The 18,992-nt window shown below is 36.0% G+C and overlaps 2 long non-coding RNA genes across 2 annotated transcripts; both read right to left on the bottom strand.

The window, feature by feature from the left end:
* Positions 1–7,074: 7,074 nt before the first annotated feature.
* LOC146941216 (uncharacterized) lies at positions 7,075–9,130 on the bottom strand. The gene is made up of 2 exons (XR_015032285.1): positions 8,991–9,130; positions 7,075–7,258 (listed from the first exon to the last, which is right to left on the bottom strand). It is a non-coding gene; the product is annotated as an uncharacterized LOC146941216 (long non-coding RNA).
* A 4,024-nt stretch (positions 9,131–13,154) lies between these two features.
* LOC146941215 (uncharacterized) lies at positions 13,155–15,185 on the bottom strand. The gene is made up of 2 exons (XR_015032286.1): positions 15,066–15,185; positions 13,155–13,332 (listed from the first exon to the last, which is right to left on the bottom strand). It is a non-coding gene; the product is annotated as an uncharacterized LOC146941215 (long non-coding RNA).
* Positions 15,186–18,992: the final 3,807 nt, after the last annotated feature.

Genomic DNA, 18,992 nt, shown 5'->3' with positions numbered 1-18,992 from the left:
TCTTTTCCCCCAGGATAATCTTTTTCCCCAAAAAGGCTGCTCACTTTTTACCCCAAGTGGGTAAAAAGAAAATAAGTAGATTATTTAATGAATTCAAATAAATGTATCAATTATTGTAAGAATTCTATTAATAAAATGAGATGTTGTTATATGTATTAATTTTGTTAATTTCTTTTTATTTATATTTGCTTTTATTTTCTGATTTTGTATTTAATGAATAAATACGAATAAATATTAATTTAGTTCATTTATTTTTATTTATATTTGTATTTATTTAATGAATAAATTCGAATAAATATTTATTTTAAGTGTATAAATAAATTAGAATAAAGCAAATAAATAATTTAGAATAACGTAGATAACTTAATTTGAATAAAGTAAATAAATAAATTAGAAAATAATTAAATTAGAATAAAGTGAACAAATAATTTAGAAAATAAATAAATTAGAATAAAGTGAACAAATAAATTAGAATAAAGTAAATAAAATAATTTGAATATAGTTAATAAATTAAAAAAAGTGAGTTAAGTCACTTTGCGTGACTTAACTCACGTTGCATGACTTAACTTGCGAAAATTTTTACACTTGCGTTAGTTAACTAACGCAGGGTAGTTTAGGTATTTCAGTTGGGCGCGAGCAAAATGAGCTGGGAGAAGAGCAGAAATCTTGATTAATTATCTATACTATATATAAAAAAAACTACCCCTTTAAGCACTTTTGGGTTGAATTTTTCTTTTCAAAAATAACCTTAATTTTCAATACAAATAAAACATGTATATAATAGATAAGAATAAGTTTAAATATTAAAATAAAAGTGTAACAAACACAAATGTCCAATTTTTTCCTTTATCATTTAAAAAGTGTAACAAATTAGATGAGTGTATCTATACTTACTTTTTTATTATCCAAATTATACCCTTAAACAACAACTTTTGCTATAATAAAGATTGTTGTTGGTGTAATTAAAAAAAAAGAATTTAGATTATATTTTTTGTTATATTGTTGGTTTCATTGAAATAGATAATCATGATTAGTTTGATTTGTTATAATTTGAATGCAAAAAACATTTATATTTTTACTTTTAATCAAAATTAAAATTTCATAAAAAAAAACACCGTTAATCATTTTCAAACATTAGCGCAATAAAAGTGAATGTCCGTCTTTCAGCTAGTTGCAATAGAATAAAAATGTTTCTTTTCTCACTCTCCTCCTCCTCACTTTTCGCAGCCCTTCAAAATTCTAAAAATATATTTATTTATTTATATTATATAATCCGAAATTTGCACCAATTGTTCTACTATTGGGCATTATGTTGCACTTTGTAACAAGTTGCACCCTAAAATATAAGATTGAACGTAAAGAGAAGGGATGTTCTTCCAAGCGCCCTGTCACTATCAACGATGATTAGCCTCCAGAGAATCCCCCTTCGAACAAGCCCACACCCGATGAGGAACAGACGAATGATGATTTTATGGAGGAAGAGACCACAAAAGATCAACTTGTGATGAACTATAATCACACACATGAGGAGGAACAGCCGGAAGTTAATTATGTGAGGAAGTTAAAAAGAAGCACCATGTAGAGGTAAATGTTTCGCAAACAACCCTACTATGTTTGGAAATCATGCTAACGCACATGATAGGGACGAGGATCAAGATTATGATCATGATGATGTCGATGTTGCACACTAAAAGGAAAAGGAGGTTCCTCAAAAGGATTATACCTTTTCATATGAAACTGGTTCAGAGGCAATATCCTCTACGCAAGCCCCATAATCACATTATCCTATTTTGAAGAAAGTTGTGATGGACGACATTGAAAAAATTGAGATAGCATGGGCAGCATGTAATGGATCCAATGAAGATGGGTTTGCTCCTGTTGTATTAAAAAAACAAAGAAATCACAAGTTAAATTAGCTAGAGCAGCTGGGACACATAATCATAACACCCGTTCTAGGGGTTCTATTCCATCAAGTTCTCAATGAAGCTCCTTTATTGGAACATTTAGGGCATAGGAACCCGAACTCAAGCTGTCATACAAATTCTTTGCACTATTCACTATTCATAATGCAATTGATATTAGTGCTAATTTGTGTTCCACAAAAGTTTGGCATGGCAGGCCTGATGCTGCAATATCTTCATAGAAAATTCTGCTCTTTACCCAACAATTTTTGCTCATTCCCAACTGAAAAGACCAAAATGCCCCTACGTGAGTTAACTCACGCTGGTGTAAATTTAAAAATATTCAACGGGAGTTAACTCACATTTATTAATATGCAATTTTTTCTTTTTTTTTATTTATTTAATACACAATTTTAATATGCAAATTCACGTCGGATTGGAGGTTGTGGAAGTTCCAAACCTAGTTGGGATGTCTTAGAGCTCTTTTGATGTCATTACACGCTTGATTCAGAAAAGAAAAGAAAAATTGTTAGAATCTTAATTTTTTCTCAGAATACATTGGATAGGTATGACTTGGTTTATATAAAAAGAAAATGATTTTTTGTTTGTAATCGAATTAAAATCAAGGATTATATAATTCAAACGGTAGTACAGTTGAAAAGCCGATGAGTGCAATGAGTGAGTTTGTTTTCTCTGCTCAAAGTGATCAAAACCTTCAAGCTACCAAAAAGCCGCCAGACCTACACCAACATCCACCACCAAAGATTTCTTTTCGTGATAAACTACTAGGACCAAAACAAGAAACCCTAATCCGTGAAAAAGAGGACATGATCGAGAAAAAGCTTGTTCACATAGAACATGAGAACGGTAACCGTTTGCTACCCAAGGTTCATCTGGAACCATCAGTCTTCCAAAAACTATGTACTCCATGGAAGGATGTCATTGTTGTCAAGCTACTAGGAAAGAATCTCGGATATCACACCATGAGAGAGCGCCTCCAAAAAACTTGGAGAACCTAAGGAGGATTCGAAATTATGGACAATGATAATGGGTTTTTTATGGTGAAATTCGATGAAAAGGCAGATAAAGAAAAAGTCATAACTGGAGGGCCATGGTTAATCTTTGATCACTGTCTCGCAGTAGCACACTGGACGCCAGAATTTGCTTCACCAAATGCCAAAGTGGACAAAACAATCGTCTGGGTAAGATTTCCAGGTTTGAATCTTGTGTACTATGATGAAAGCTTCCTCCTAGCCATGGCATCTGCTCTTGGTCGCCCCATCAAAGTCGACACCAACACTCTGAAAATTGAACGCGGTAAATTTGCAAGAGTTTGCGTTGAAATTGATCTTACAATGCCAGTCGTTGGGAAAATATGGGTAAACGGACATTGGTATAAAGTACAATATGAAGTTCTCCATCTTATTTGTACCAGCTGTGGATGCTACGGACACCTGGGCAGAAACTGCTCCTCCAAGCCGGCAACAACCAACACCACCGCGCCTCCACCACCTCAAGCCGCAACCAATCACCAAGGAAGCAGTCAGCAGTTGCAACAACCGGGTCCTACCAACATTGAATCTCAATTAATTCTGGAATCTCAAAACGGTAAGACAGTTACTATTCCTTCTCAAGAATCATTAGCTAATAATGACAAGTTAATTAGCTTTGATGGAGAAAATAATGAGCTTCATGGAGAGTGGCTTCTTGTTACTAGAAAAAAGAGAATAAAAAAAAACCCACAAATTTTTCCCCCAAAACCGCTACACATAAAGTTAACCGTTTTAGTGCCCTAAATAACATGACCGATAAACACAAAATTGGCCCAACCATTCAGACTACCCCATCTCGTTCCTTTGTTAATGACCAGCCACGTGCCCACAAAGAAATTAAACGGCGCAGACAAGACCATTATGATACCCTGAAAGAACCTGCCCCACAAAATACAAAGCCTTCTGTAACCATTCACACAGCCCCTATCACGTCCGCCTACATGGCAAAGAACATTCCTCACACGCCAAATAGCCAAACAGCCAATTATGGTCCGCATAAACATGTCCCCCCTGAACAAACCATTCCTACCATTGATAATCACTTAAATTACAGTACCCTGAAAACTAACCCACCAAATCACACTGAATTGGACCTTAACAACATCAGTGAAGCTCAAAACCGTGACAATAAGGAAGATGACCAGGATGACAACATCATCACTTCTGAGAATCATGACTTACAGGATGCCAATGAAGAAGACATGGTTACGTAATTGTTTCCTCTTTTTATTCTCATCAGTCTCCTTTGTTATGGAAGCTCTCCTAAATATCTCCAACCATTCAATGCATATTAAGTTATTAACATTTAAAAAAGGTCAGGAAAAGAATTATAGATATTATTTTAACATGACCACCAAATTTGTTAGTAGACAGTTGTTACATGTGACCATAGAAAGTTCTTTTAGCTTGAATCGATCAGGACGAAATTAATTCACTCCTACCATTCAATGCATATTTAAGTTATTAACATTGAAACAGTCAGGATGGAAGCTAAATGGATAACTTACTTGCATTGCATTGATGAACTTCAACCTTTGCCAACATAGCATAATATTCAATTTCAGACTTTCTCAAAGTACGACAGTAGTTAGCATAAAAATCGCCTGTCTCCATACCCAGAATTTCGGGTCTTGGTTAATATTGTCACCCCTTCTTTTCTCACTAACTGATGCATTGACTGAAACCGGAGGTTTCACTATCTTCTCATTGAGAGATTTCCTCTAATCCATCGTTCCCAAAGACCCTTCCCTTCAATCAAGGCTTTAACTGCAAGCATTATGTTTATGACCATATCTCCCACACCTAAAACAGATAGCATGTAACCCCTCATACTCAGGGTTAACTCTAGTCCCTTTCAACCTAATGTATAAAGCAATCTGTCTCTTGAATGCATTGGCATCAGCTCATCCACTTTCAGCATTATACCTAAGATAGACCCAGTCCTCGGCTATTTTGTGCAGCCCTTGAACTTGGGGGAAAATGAGTCTGGGAGAGATTCCGAAATTCCTAGTTCCGGACATAGAGATACGCCTAATCTCGGAGGTGTCAGTGCTTCAGAGAGGAACTGCATATACTTTACAATTAAACTTATCTCAATTTAAGTCTTACAAAGCAGTAAGAGGCTAACTATTTTAATCTCTTACAATTAAAGTAAACACAGAAAAGTATATATAATAACAAACAAAAACAGAATAATAATTTACAAATGGCTCTAAAAATAGGGGTGAAGTAGAACACAATTGAAGGTTTCGGCTTAGAATTAAAAAAAATTAAAATGGAGTACCTCTAAGTGGCATAACGTTTCAATGAGGATAGAGAGTTTCTGCTTAAGCAACACTAACTGATTCTGTATAGCTGCAAACTCAGTTCTCATAATTTGTTTGGTCTCCGGAATAGTTGCTTCACCCGCTCCTTCTTCCAGAAGCCGATTTATCAATTTCTCGGTTGAAATTGTTATGTTATCCACTGGAGCCATCAATTCACTGTTGGGAATTCGAGGTAACGTATACTTCACTGCTTACAAAGCTTCCACCAATGCCACACGATCTCCCCGTGACTCTGCTCTCAAGTGCAGTCTCTTCATTCCATGAACACCGAAAATGGCGTATCATCTGATTTACTCTCGCAAATCATTGAAACCTAACATTACATAACTCATCAGAAATCACACATTATCAAAACTTTAAAATCAAAATTAAATATACAAATACTGATTCAAACAAAATTGATGAATTAATCAACAAACCTTGAGATGGATTTCACCGAAAGGTTTTCGACGGTGTTGATAAGGATAAGAAATGTGATTGATCTTCCGAATAGATTCATTGACAGACACCGGAGGTTTCACTAACTTTCTCATTGAGAGATTTCCTCTTGTCCACCGTTCCCAAAGACCCTTCCATTCAATCAAGGCTTTGACTGAAAGCATCACGTTTATGACCATATCTCCCACACCCAAAACAGATAGCATGTAACCCCTCGTACTCAGGGTTACCTCTGGACCCTTTCAACATAATGTATGAAGCAATCTGTCTCTTGAATGCATTGGCATCAGCTCATCCACTTTCAACATTGATAGACGTTTGGCAAGTGTACCAATAACTATCGAAGTAGTAAAAATATCGATCCCACGAGGACTGTGTTAATCTCAATTCAGCAATAAGGTTAATATTTAGGATGTGTAAAATATTTTGTTTGCCACTAGGCAGTAGATTTGATTTGCATAAAAAGTAAATAAACAGAAAATAGATTTAGTTTTGGAAAAGATAAAGAGAGATGAGATTAGGTCTTTTGAATCATCGATGTTCCTCTAATTGGTATGCTGCACCTATTCTTATGAATGATTTTCTAGTCCCACGATAGTTAACAAAATAGTCCTAATCAATCCCTTGAGTTAGGACCCTCCTCTTAAACTACAACCCCTAATTCCTTAGGTGGTCTAATAATCTTTGAAGGTTTAAAGCACGTTAACTTAATATCACTAATAAACGATTATCCATTCCTAGACTAACCATGTTTATTAGAACAATTCAATTAGGTCTAAGTTGAAAGCTATGGTCAGTGGTCATTCAATCTCACTAAATCATGTTTATATTTGATCAGGATACAAAGAGCATTAAGAACAATTGAATTGAATAAAAACTAAATTGTCATTCATAATAAATAGAGTTTCACAGCAACATGATTCAATTAGGGTTACACAGAATCATCTCAGACCTAATCAAAGGAAATTAGCTAGACATGATTAAATACATAAACAACATAGTAAAGAAAATAAACTGATATAATTCTGTCGATGTTGAAGTTGCTCCTCAATCTTCTTTCAATTCGTGTTGTTCTGCTCTCTTTCCGGTTTCCATGTGCAAGCCGTTTTGTTTCTCTCCCTTCGTATTCCAAAACCGCAAAACGTGAATTCCCCCTTTTCTTGCGTGATGGCTTTCTTTTTATAGGTTTATGTAACCTAGTTTCCTTTCTTCCTCCACATCCTGTTTCTTTTCCAATACGGTTCAGCCCACAACTTTTGGCAAACAATCCAATTGGTTTATTGTAACACCCATACCAGACGTATCTAGAAAGTCTGGCACGTGCGTTAATACTAGTATTGGACACATTAAAATATACAACAATTAAAAACTTCGAATGAATAATATTTACATCAAGTTACGTTCGTATAAATAATAATACAACACAACTCATCCATACATAAAAATGCATCCTTGAAGTCCATAACATCCTGCGGCTTTACGAACGAACCCTTGAAGTAATATCCATCCGGCTCCGAACATGCATAAACATCCTGCTTATCTGAAACAAATAAGGATTGGGATGAGACATAATGTCTCAGTGAGTTCCCCTAAATCCTAGGCTATAGGCAACCTCAAGGGGAAACCTACGGTCACCACGTGTCTACATTACAACCTGACGGTTGATTATACGTGTGTGGGGACTTGCATTCTTAGACGGTAGTGCATACTATAGCCGTCATAATCATATCTCACTTGTTATAGGCTTCTCATCTATACATGTCATGGCGGTTGAGGGAACCTACACCGCATTGCCAAGTGTACGCTTTACGTAACAAGGCCTAAACATAAATAACATAGCATATTCATGACATGATTCTAATCCGGACGATTAGGGAAACCTAAGGTCTTCACGGGCATAGCTTTCTTTACTTATCCTATACATATCTTGCTCTCGTCTAATAGCATTTCATGCTCTTGTTCTTGTTCTTAAACATAATCATACATGGGCTCGATCATGAGCATAAACATAACATAATTATAATCATAATAAACATAATAGTGTCTAAGTTCATTCATTAGGTTAGCGTTGAACAAACAATGTTATCTTGATTCATTTTACGGATAGTCCCAGGTGGAGTAACCCCGAGATCAATCCCATACATGACCGATGTACGTACATCGGACTCCCTCGGTGTCGTGCGGGTCCCTTGCGGCTTAAATCGTTCCCCTTAGGTCGAGAACCTCCCGTATCCCCCTGGCGTGGATAACAAGAGACACGAGCACCTACGTCTTGTTACTCAGTGACATGCGGGTCCCTTACGGCTTAAATCGTTCTCATCATGAGAACCCCTTGTATCCCCCTGATGTGGATATCAAGAGACATGTCACCTACACTTATTAATCATGGTCTTGTCGTTCATAAGAGTTACACTTATTCATACTTGTACATACTTATCCATGGTGGAGAGATAAAATATCCTATCCACATCTTAACATACCTGTTCTATCATTCCTAGTCATATGCGAAGATAACATTCTTCGCGTCTTAACATCCTAGAAATTCTTGTTAAACATGCTAGTTCTCGACTACTATATCGAGGCTCTAATTCATTCCCATTCTTAGTTCATTGCTACCCCATCATACGTAAACTCTCTTGTGCCATTCTTGTTGTACGTGCTAAGATTGCCATGATTTCCAATTCAAGGATCAATGGATGATTGGTACATTTTTCTATTAGTTCCCGAGGATTGAAAATGTCATGAACCCAAGTCTCATACCATTTAGAAATCCTAAGTTTTGTCCATATCAATTTTGTTCCAGTTGAAAAACAAGAAAAACAGTAAAAATATACGTCAAAACGATCGCATCGGACCCCCACACGACTGGCCCCAAGCACCCGAGCACAAAATAACACAAAAGTTGCCCTGTCAGGGGCGCCTGGCGCCAGAGAGTGGGCGCCTAGCGCTAGCTTCTCTGACTTTGGGCGCCTAGCGCCCTTGTTCAGGCGCAGCGCTGCGAACCTGCGTTTTTCGACTGCGGGTTCGTGGCATTTTCGACCCAAAACTCCCATTTTTGATCTCCTAAATGTACCAACTCATTCCAAACATTGTTAACAAGTTTATGTACTCAAAATAGCTTACAAAAACATATATAAGATCATGTTCCATGGCAATTTATCATGTAATCAACAAGGCATGGCTTTAGGTTCAATAAAATATCATAGAAGCTAAACTAGCACAAAACATGAATATCCAACCCAAAGGTAGGTTACTCTATCTATAGAACTCACCTAATCAAGCTTCTCAAAGCAGCTACAAGTTCCTTGCTCAAGCAACCCAAAACTCTAGTTTTGATCCATATGTTTCCTTTGTTCAAACCACCTCAATCTTGATGTTTTCTTGCACTCTAGGACATCATGATCCTTGCTTGATCATCTTTATTCCATCCCAAAGCTTTTCCAACAAAACCCTAATCTCTCTACTCTTCCTTTGAAGTGATAAAGTTAGAAAACCAACTCATTAAAAGCTTCCACTTGTTCACATACCTTGGTAGGACTATAACATAAATTTAATCATGGAGAGAAAGGAGTTTTGAAAGGTTGATGATGATGAAGAGAAGAAGGTTTGCGATGGGGAAGAGAAGAAGGAAGGAGAAAGATATTTCTCCCACTCAAGAGAGAGAAAGAATAAGGAAAATAAGATATTTTGGAGACCAAACCAATTAAATACTCCCTTCGTGTGCTATTACCAAAATACCCTTGGTCTAAAGCGTATTAAATACGACTCTAATACTTTTCCCATTAAAAGCTGACATCTTATAAAATATTCTCCATTAACTAGCATTTCCATGAATTTGAGTCCTCTGATATATTTAACAGGTAAAATTTCCATTAGCAGACGAGCGGGATGTTACACTCTACCCCCCTTAAAGAAATTTCGTCCTCGAAATTTAGAGATCGACTACTAATCATCTTGACAAAAACTTACCTTGCTACACGTAACTTATTGTCTCGGTCTCGTATCTTATCCGCTTAACATAAATCGTTCATAAAGGTATCTGATCATAAACATGAACACTCAGGATTTGCCTTTTAACTGGAATCTTACCGGAAACCAGGTTTGCCCTGCAGTGCTTACTTGTATCATTAAAACATATTTTCTTACCGCACTTAACGACTTACACCTCTTTCATACATAACACGTATAGACGATTCCACATAACACTTATCTCTTTCCAGAACCTTAGGAAATCTTTCGACTTCATTGCAATCTCATTGCATTCTTATCGCATCCGAACTAATGGGTAACTCATATAGCTTGACGTGAAAAAGTGAAATCAACTCACCACTACATCTGACAATCTATTAATCAACATTATGGTTCACATACTCTTGAAACTTACTAGCACATCCACTTGCACATACATCGTAGACTCTTAATACAATTCTGTGTATCCTACATGGTATTGGCTTCATACGAACATTGCCGTTTCCATAACGTGTGCATACTTTGAATTGCCACTACTTGTTAAATGATAACGATACGTGTTCTAGCATCTTGCTTAAAGAAATTTTCTTAAACTTTGGTATTCGGGTTCTTGGAACGAATTTATACGTGACTAAAATTTTTTTATCATTTCCAAAACTGATGGTATAAAGATGCCACAGAACCACCAGACGAGTTTCGATATTTTTGGAAAAGATTTTACAACTCGCCCCAAACTTGTTCACGACAAGTTGGTCCTGAAGTTTGTACGTCTTAAGTGAGTTTACTTACGACGTATTTCATCAGTTTTGAAAATGTATAATTCCATGAGTTTAAATAAAATATTGTTCCCAAGTTCCATAATACCAATCTTAACTTCTAAAAGTTTTAAAATCATGACTTAACATATCTTAACAAGTATCGTTTTCACTCAACAAGTATCACATACGAAAGTATGATTCTCATTGCACAAGACTCAAGAGTCGCATCTTCCTACATGATAACATGCTTAAACTTCGAAGGTGAATTCTTACCTTCCTAACTGATATACATACCTCATACACATATTAATACATGATATAAACCAAGAAGATCCTTGTCCTACTTGACATTAACTTATTCCCCTTATCTAGGGACATTAAACTTGAATCTTCAAATAATCTCTTCAAATAGTACTTGAACATTACTACCTTCTCTAAATACCGGTCGTCATTCTTGATGTTTCGATCCTTTACTTGTGTCACGAAAAGTGACCTTCTGAATCTTACATATTTCCCATAATCATCATTCATGCATCCTGACCAATTCATATTTGGCAATTCTTGTCTTTCTCATCTTTCTTAGCTGAAGACACATACTTAAAACTTTTACCTTAGCTAACAATGATTGAATAAGAATTCATCCTTACTTATCACATCGAGAACTCCTTGCATGCCTTATGTTGCATTCTTGTTAAACTTGTTTTACCAACCGAACATCCTTCACGAAGATTCATACCTGCTAAATTTTCCATGTTTCATGATTAACAATTAACTTCCATAGAGCTACTCTGATTTCCACCGGTTGGCTTAAACCACTACTCTAATCCGATAGAGCAATTGAAACTTCATATTGCTGTTCACCACTTGATTATTAACTTCTTGAACTGTTCTCAAGATCTTCCATGTTGCAACCACAGTCATATCCTTACACTTGTCTTATAAATTCAAAACTCAGGATAATTTATCTTATGCTCATAATACTTGACTTGGGGATAAACCTTATGTTCTTGCTGGTTACATTTACCATACATATCATTTTTTTTAAAACTTGTTTTCGAGTAAACTCGAAATCCGTTAACAACCCATCTAGCACTTGAACATAACTTTCATGAACATCTAATCCTTGTACCTTCGCATTCTCGCATACTATATTTTGCTTAATTTTACCAATGCTTGCTCGTTAATTTTTCTTTTAAAGAAAACTTCGTAAACTAACGCACAGGTCATTGACGTTGATGATTTTCCTACTTTATAAATATATTGAGTTTAGGCCACAGCCGTTGCTATAAAATCATAGAACGAGTTGATAACACATACGTGTCATCAATTCTAGATTCTAATAAGTCTAGCTCGCTCTATGAGTATCGTAGCAAACCGATTTCTAGAAAAAAAATCTCGTGAATTTTCCAAAATGTCAACTTCAATCACCCATACGCGTAAATCTTTCTAAAATTATTTAAGCTTTATGATCCAACATCATATCGAGCCCTAGCATGTCCGTTAAGCAAAACATAGGTCGAGAGATACGCCATAATTCCATATAATCTGTGAACCTTGTGATTTCTCATAACTTTGCATCGCTTTAATTCTTACATCATACCTCATGCATAAACATTGGTGACTTTCCTTCTAAATGCAGGAACTTCTATACTCTTGATCTTGGCTTGTTCTTGACACATCAACACATTAACTTCCAAAAATACCTTAAACCGTATCGTTTTCGTTGATGGTTGTCCACGTCCTTTTCCTTAGAAATCGTAGGAGGTGATATGCATTCATTACTTGATGTCATAAAATATTTCCGTCACATAAAAGATTATTGTGAAGACATCTCCCCAATAGTCATTGCAAACCATAGGATCGAACTAGTAGGTTTCATAAAAATGGAAAAATTTCGTCTCAGGCTTGCTATTGGTGAGCTTCTCCAACTCTATTTTTCAGAAAACATTTGTCGCATAAAATTCTTATTCTCAAGTATAAAATGCACATCATTCATTCCTATCGTCGTAAAATATTCTATAACATATGCATGGCAACATCAACCTTTTTCGATACAATTCTTGGCACGTCGGAAATCAATGCCATACTCCTGATAACATAAAACTTTCTCTTGAATCCTTAACTTCATTCTCATATTGCTATCCTGAGAGCCCGCTGACTCCGTCAACATACGCCGACCTCTTATTACCTTGTAGCCTTGTTCGGACATTCTAGAATATCATAAATCCGTTCCAACAACAATTCTCACCAAAACTTTTGGTCATGGTTAGATACATATATCCAACTTCTTCACTTACGGGTACATAAAGTATCACTAACATCTTACCTGACATTGTTGGAACGTTCCTTCTTAACATACCTTACATTCCCGGAGGATTCACACTTCCACTTGATTAGTTCACCGGCCACCTTTTGGCACGGTCAAACTTCTTCATCATATACTTCATTCCTCCTGGGTCCTATTCAGCTCTCAGGCATCCGTTCTAATCGTTGAATGCTAAATTGAGTTGATCAGGCTCAACTAACAACAACAAATAGAACATTTACCCGGAACCCAATGGTCCCACTACCTTAGTTGTAATTTAATGACCCAAGGCACGGTCTGAATCGACCTGCTCTGATACCAATTGTAACACCCATACCAGACGTATCTAGAAAGTCTGGCACATGCGTTAATACTAGTACTGGACACATTAAAATATACAACAATTAAAAACTTCGAATGAATAATATTTACATCAAGTTACGTTCGTATAAATAATAATACAACACAACTCATCCATACATAAAAATGCATCCTTGAAGTCCATAACATCCTGCGGCTTTACGAACGAACCCTTGAAGTAATATCCATCCGGCTCCGAACATGCATAAACATCCTGCTTATCTGAAACAAATAAGGATTGGGATGAGACATAATGTCTCAGTGAGTTCCCCTAAATCCTAGGCTATAGGCAACCTCAAGGGGAAACCTACGGTCACCACGTGTCTACATTACAACCTGACGGTTGATTATACGTGTGTGGGGACTTGCATTCTTAGACGGTAGTGCATACTATAGCCGTCATAATCATATCTCACTTGTTATAGGCTTCTCATCTATACATGTCATGGCGGTTGAGGGAACCTACACCGCATTGCCAAGTGTACGCTTTATGTAATAAGGCCTAAACATAAATAACATAGCATATTCATGACATGATTCTAATCCGGACGATTAGGGAAACCTAAGGTCGTCACGGGCATAGCTTTCTTTACTTATCCTATATATATCTTGCTCTCGTCTAATAGCATTTCATGCTCTTGTTCTTGTTCTTAAACATAATCATACATGGGCTCGATCATGAGCATAAACATAACATAATTATAATCATAATAAACATAATCGTGTCTAAGTTCATTCATTAGGTTAGCGTTGAACAAACAATGTTATCTTGATTCATTTTACGGATAGTCCCGGGTGGAGTAACCCCGAGATCAATCCCATACATGACCGATATACGTACATTGGACTCCCTCGGTGTCGTGCGGGTCCCTTGCGGCTTAAACCGTTCCCCTTAGGTCGAGAACCTCCCGTATCCCCCTGGCGTGGATAACAAGAGACACGAGCACCTACGTCTTGTTACTCAGTGACATGCGGGTCCCTTACGGCTTAAATCGTTCTCATCATGAGAACCCCTTGTATCCCCCTAATGTGGATATCAAGAGACATGTCACCTACACTTATTAATCATGGTCTTGTCGTTCATAAGAGTTACACTTATTCATACTTGTACATACTTATCCATGGTGGAGAGATAAAATATCTTATCCACATCTTAACATACTTGTTCTATCATTCCTAGTCATATGCGAAGATAACATTCTTCGCGTCTTAACATCCTAGAAATTCTTGTTAAACATGCTAGTTCTCGACTACTATATCGAGGCTCTAATTCATTCCCATTCTTAGTTCATTGCTACCCCATCATACGTAAACTCTCTTGTGCCATTCTTGTTGTACGTGCTAAGATTGCCATGATTTCCAATTCAAGGATCAATGGATGATTGGTACATTTTTCTATTAGTTCCCGAGGATTGAAAATGTCATGAACCCAAGTCTCATACCATTTAGAAATCCAAAGTTTTGTCCATATCAATTTTGTTCCAGTTGAAAAACAAGTAAAAAAAGTAAAAATATACGTCAAAACGATCACATCGGACCCCCACACGACTGGCCCCAAGCACCCGAGCACAAAACAACACAAAAGTTGCCCTGTCAGGGGCGCCTTGCGCCAGAGAGTGGGCGCCTAGCGCTAGCTTCTCTGACTTTGGGCGCCTAGAGCCCTTGTTCAGGCGCAGCGCTGCGAACCTGCGTTTTTCGGCTGCGGGTTCGTGGCATTTTCGACCCAAAACTCCCATTTTTGATCTCCTAAATGTACCAACTCATTCCAAACATTGTTAACAAGTTTATGTACTCAAAATAGCTTACAAAAACATATATAAGATCATGTTCCATGGCAATTTATCATGTAATCAACAAGGCATGGCTTTAGGTTCAATAAAATATCATAGAAGCTAAACTAGCACAAAACATGAATATCCAACCCAAAGGTAGGTTACTCTACCTATAGAACTCACCTAATCAAGCTTCTCAAAGCAGCTACAAGTTCCTTGCTCAAGCAACCCAAAACTCTAGTTTTGATCCATATGTTTCCTTTGTTCAAACCACCTCAATCTTGATGTTTTCTTGCACTCTAGGACATCACGATCCTTGCTTGATCATCTTTATTCCATCCCAAAGCTTTTCCAACAAAACCCTAATCTCTCTACTCTTCCTTTGAAGTGATAAAGTTAGAAAACCAACTCATTAAAAGCTTCCACTTGTTCACATACCTTGGTAGGACTATAACATAAATTTAATCATGGAGAGAAAGGAGTTTTGAAAGGTTGATGATGATGAAGAGAAGAAAGTTTGCGATGGGGAAGAGAAGAAGGAAGGAGAAAGATATTTCTCCCACTCAAGAGAGAGAAAGAATAAGGAAAATAAGATATTTTGGAGACCAAACCAATTAAATACTCCATTCGTGTGCTATTACCAAAATACCCTTGGTCTAAAGCGTATTAAATACGACTCTAATACTTTTCCCATTAAAAGCTGACATCTCATAAAATATTCTCCATTAACTAGCATTTCCATGAATTTGAGTCCTCTGATATATTTAACAGGTAAAATTTCCATTAGCAGACGAGCGGGATGTTACACTCTACCCCCCTTAAAGAAATTTCGTCCTCGAAATTTAGAGATCGACTACTAATCATCTTGACAAAAACTTACCTTGCTACACGTAACTTATTGTCTCGGTCTCGTATCTTATCCGCTTAACATAAATCGTTCATAAAGGTATCTGATCATAAACATGAACACTCAGGATTTGCCTTTTAACTGGAATCTTACCGGAAACCAGGTTTGCCCTGCAGTGCTTACTTGTATCATTAAAACATCTTTTCTTACCGCACTTAACGACTTACACCTCTTTCATACATTACACGTATAGACGATTCCACGTAACACTTATCTCTTTCCAGAACCTTAGGAAATCTTTCGACTTCATTGCAATCTCATTGCATTCTTATCGCATCCGAACTAATGGGTAACTCATATAGCTTGACGTGAAAAAGTGAAATCAACTCACCACTACATCTGACAATCTATTAATCAACATTATGGTTCAGATACTCTTGAAACTTACTAGCACATCCACTTGCACATACATCGTAGACTCTTAATACAATTCTGTGTATCCTACATGGTATTGGCTTCATACGAACATTGTCGTTTCCATAACGTGTGCATACTTTGAATTGCCACTACTTGTTAAATGATAACGATACGTGTTCTAGCATCTTGCTTAAAGAAATTTTCTTAAACTTTGGTATTCGGGTTCTTGGAACGAATTTATACATGACTAAAAAGTTTTTATCATTTCCAAAACTGATGGTATAAAGATGCCACAGAACCACCAGACGAGTTTCGATATTTTTGGAAAAGATTTTACAACTCGCCCCAAACTTGTTCACGACAAGTTGGTCCTGAAGTTTGTACGTCTTAAGTGAGTTTACTTACGACGTATTTCATCAGTTTCGAAAATGTATAATTCCATGAGTTTAAATAAAATATTGTTCCCAAGTTCCATAATACCAATCTTAACTTCTAAAAGTTTTAAAATCATGACTTAACATATCTTAACAAGTATCGTTTTCACTCAACAAGTATCACATACGAAAGTATGATTCTCATTGCACAAGACTCAAGAGTCGCATCTTCCTACATGATAACATGCTTAAACTTCGAAGGTGAATTCTTACCTTCCTAACTGATATACATACCTCATACACATATTAATACATGATATAAACCAAGAAGATCCTTGTCCTACTTGGTATTAACTTATTCCCCTTATCTAGGGACATTAAACTTGAATCTTCAAATAATCTCTTCAAATAGTACTTGAACATTACTACCTTCTCTAAATACCGGTCGTCATTCTTGATGTTTCGATCCTTTACTTGTGTCACGAAAAGTGACCTTCTGAATCTTACATATTTCCCATAATCATCATTCATGCATCCTGACCAATTCATATTTGGCAATTCTTGTCTTTCTCATCTTTCTTAGCTGAAGACACATACTTAAAACTTTTACCTTAGCTAACAATGATTGAATAAGAATTCATCCTTACTTATCACATCGAGAACTCCTTGCATGCCTTATGTTGCATTCATGTTAAACTTGTTTTACCAACCGAACATCCTTCACGAAGATTCATACCGGCTAAATTTTCCATGTTTCATGATTAACAATTAACTTCCATAGAGCTACTCTGATTCCCACCGGTTGGCTTAAACCACTACTCTAATCCGATAGAGCAATTGAAACTTCATATTGCTGTTCACCACTTGATTATTAACTTCTTGAACTGTTCTCAAGATCTTCCATGTTGCAACCACAGTCATATCCTTACACTTGCCTTATAAATTCAAAACTCAGGATAATTTATCTTATGCTCATAATACTTGACTTGGGGGTAAACCTTATGTTCTTGCTGGTTACATTTACCATACATATCATTTACCATACATATCATTTCGACACCAAATTACTAATCAAACAAAAATTATTTCCTTCAAAAAAAAATTAAACAAAAATCATTAATTAGCAAATTCATTTATATTTTATTTTATGATGAGAAGATTTTTATGTAAGTAATACGACAATTGTATAATTTTACTAATTTAACAACGGGTACGGATTTCTACGAGTCTGGATATTTAAAATATATTTTATTTTATTCTATGTGTTAATAATTTTACTAAATTCAGTTAATTTCATCCGCCAGTGCATCTATTAATTTACGGGTACTTAAAATATGATTTATTTTATTCTATTCATATGAATCCATTAAACTATTTGTCTCATATTGATCTGTGGTGAATTTTATCTGTGAATACCATACATGCAGAATTTTGTTCATCATTAATTATATGTCTAACCAAGACAAAGCCGGATAAATACACTTGTTAATGTTTAAATAATAATATTTTAGTGTGTAAGCATTCCTTTAGATCACACAATCCATTAGTTTTCATTTAAATCCAATCGTTCCTATTCATTTTGTAAAATAAAAGTGGTCTCTCACGGTGCTTGACCTATACAGGTCTCGCACCGGAGACATCAGCTAGTTTGATCCCATAACTCAACGGTGATACCTTTAAGGTGTGTTTGGATTGAGGGTTTGGGAGGGGAAGGGAGGGTAGGGCTCACTTTTATTTTTTAAATTACCAACAATGTAAAATGTTTTTTCAATTCAAGTGTTTTTGAAGTATTATATGATCATTTACCATGTTGTTAATTCAATTTTCTAAAAATCATTTTATAATATCAGTAATTTAAAAAAGAAAACAAGTCCTCCCCTTCCTTCCCCTCCTAAACCCTTCATCCAAACACACCCTTAGAGTCCACTTCTTCCAAATACAAAAAGGGAAAGGAAAATATGAAAATTACCACTAAACCAACCTAAGCAAGACTTTTATACATCCGTGTAAATTGTCTTCGATTTCTTTTTTCTTTTTTTGTACAAATTGTCTCCTATTTCTATCAATATGAAGAAATTTATTTATTATTATCTACTAATTTATCTGGTATTATTTTGTTTTTACTTTTCATTAAAAAAATTATAATACCTTGGAATAGAGAAATGATATTTGTAAAACCATTTTTCTGACAAATTTATCTCTTATACTCGAATTATGTTTTTACTTTCTCTCCCTATTGTTTTGGTTTCCGTGTTGGCACATAATTTTCTTTATAATTTGATGGTTGTCTAAAAAATTATCACTCAAATAGTTGATTCATGAATGGAAAACAATTTCGTCATATATTACTTACCTCATGACCGAACTCCGAATTAGGAGGGTGTGGCTTCCCATGAAAACCAGACGGGTAACACACACAAAAAAAAAAAGAAATTATATTCACCGTCCCGACCTATCCTTATCCAATTTAAT

Source organism: Medicago sativa, chromosome 3 (assembly GCF_051527215.1).
Source record: "Medicago sativa cultivar Bolivia chromosome 3, Bolivia_mono, whole genome shotgun sequence".
NCBI lineage: Eukaryota > Viridiplantae > Streptophyta > Magnoliopsida > Fabales > Fabaceae > Medicago > Medicago sativa.
The sequence above is the reverse complement of the archived record's forward strand: the minus strand, read 5'-3'. Positions and strand labels throughout refer to the sequence as shown.